The sequence below is a fragment of the Leptosomus discolor genome, chromosome 7 (genome assembly GCF_034619465.1).
Source record: "Leptosomus discolor isolate bLepDis1 chromosome 7, bLepDis1.hap2, whole genome shotgun sequence".
Classification (NCBI taxonomy): domain Eukaryota; kingdom Metazoa; phylum Chordata; class Aves; order Leptosomiformes; family Leptosomidae; genus Leptosomus; species Leptosomus discolor.
Genome location: NC_141397.1, coordinates 10,215,679 through 10,218,139, shown reverse-complemented (window position 1 = coordinate 10,218,139; position 2,461 = coordinate 10,215,679).

Below are 2,461 nucleotides of genomic sequence, written 5' to 3'. Positions count from 1 at the left end.
ACCGTGCCGTCAACACCGGCATATGAGCTTCCATCTGGCAGGTGCCATCTGGAGCCCTGGGAATCATATCCAATTCTCTCACCGCGTTAATAAATCCCACAGCACTTTACAAGGAAGAAAAGCACCGTTCCTGCTTGCCTGGGGGCAGATCAATTGCAGGCTCTTTCTCTGGGACAAGTGCTTCACTTTTGCTCGGCATAATTTTTTTATTTTTTTTAGCTAAACCATCTCTCATTTATTTGAAATGAGAGCCCAGAGTGCTTTAACAGGACTCCCTGAAAGGGATTTTGGGAGACAAGGTTTTCCATTTGAACTTCAAAAGGATCTGATGTTATCCAAGATGACAGCTGGGATTATCCCAACAATAAGGAGCAGAAGCGAAGCTCAAAGCTTCTCCAGCTCTTTCCAGGTCCTGCTGAGATAAAGGTACCCCGAAACACTTTCACCTCCGCCGCTGCACATCCTCTCAAGTGTTGTCACAACTAAATGCTGGGAGAACAGCAAAATAGTATCAGGAGGAAACTGCCTGCGAACAGTACACATCTGAGTCAGACAAACCCCACAATAGCTCGTCAGCGTATTTGCTCTGCAAAACAAAGCCCAACTCCCTGAGCTAGTGGAGAGACAGCTCCACAAATTAACAGGGAAAGACGTGGCTCTGTTTGGCAACATTTTGGTCCAGGAACCATACAGCTGTATTTCCATGATACTGCACTTCAGCTTGTAAGGTGCAGTAAGGCTGTGCAGTAGGACACTTCATTTTGGGGAAGGCACCTCAGAAACCAATTTGGGGGCATCCAGCTTGCCTGCTAGTCTAAGTAAGTTAAGAGGCCTCTGTGAGCAGAGTAGACATGTCTTAACCTAAGGAGCTGAATTCAGAAGTTGAATAAAAGGTGTCATTTTGAGAAGAGATTCCAAACAGCAAGTAAGGAAAGCGGTAAGGAGAACACTGAGGATGGTGGGGAAAGCTCTTAGAACAGCAAAGGAGGACACTCTTTCATGGTGCCAGAGCCAATTCAGGTGAGTAACAATAGTTTGCTGTTAAAGGAGAAACGTACTCCTAGTCACATCTGAAATTATGGCAATGTATGTTAGTCCTAAATGTACTGTCATCTATTGTTAAGGAACCGTCACACAGTATCAGAGAGACCTGGACCATAAATCCAGAAGAATTACCACAAACCATGTAAAATCTGTTTGTGCTGAGCTGATGAAATTCAGTTGCAATGCTGATAGCTTTTTTTTTGCAGGTACTAAGAATATTTGGTTTATTCCATTTAACAGCAATTGCTCTTTAATTAATTTGCAATTAATTCAATACTAATGAACAAATTAGGAGTTTTATTCTTTCCCAGCAAAGAAGCAAGAACCAGGCTGTGAGAGGATGATGCCGTAACTAATCAGGATTTGAATTCTGCATCAACATAACCAGGTAGTGCTAGGTGAACTCGGGAGTACTGTCTTCAGCCAGGGTGAGGAGCAGTGCTGCAGCAAGCCCAGCCGGTTTGGTTGGTTTGTTTGTGTTTTCCAGGACAGCCGCATCAACACCGAGTGATCATCAAACGACAGCCTGAAACCTACTTGTTTCGGTGTAAGAAAGGACAACGACCAGAAACCTCCGCACAACTCGCTAACTACAGAAGATATCTCATTTATTTAATCAGTTAATTTTGAATTAATAACATTTGTTAACTTTTTGCATATGTATGCAGCACATTCAGCATAATTTTACATAACTTGTAACTTTAAAGTGTTGCATTTCATTACTACCAGAATGCAGCTTGACACAAAGTGAGGAGAAAAAAAAAAAAGAAAAAGGGAAACAAATACCAGTCAGCATTTCTACTGTCATAATGTAAAAAAATTAGAAATCTAAATAATTGTCTAACAAGCTGTACAGCTGTTTAAATGTGAATACAGTGCATTTTTAGGGATAGTCAGAAGGAAAACACAAATATAACGTAAAAGCTGTATCTAGTCGCAAATCTGTATTTTAAAGGCTACAAATTGAGGCGAATCAACCTTTCAACAAAAATCTCTATGTCCAACACTTACAATAACCGATAATTTAAATGAACTGTTTAGCCTGTATCGCTTCAAACCAGCAACTTCGTATAAACCACTTGAAACAAAGTATGAAAACTGCAGCGTTTCAGACGGTAAAATGCAAACCGAAGAGTAACAGTTGTTAAGGCTCTTCAGAAAGCACTCCGTACGGACGAAGCAGGCTGGAGAATGCAAGCTGCTTTGGGATTCTCGTTTAGCCTCTGATTTCTCAAGCTACCGCTCTGGGTAAAAAAGCAGATTCCAGAATCCTATAGACTAGGTGTATAAATATTCCCATTACAGGCCCCAAAGAAGTAAGCCGTCAACTCTGTAGAAGACTTACACATATGACAAATTTGGGGTAATTTGTCTAAGAAACAGGCGAGAGAAAGTAGCTAAGCTCTGAAATTATCAT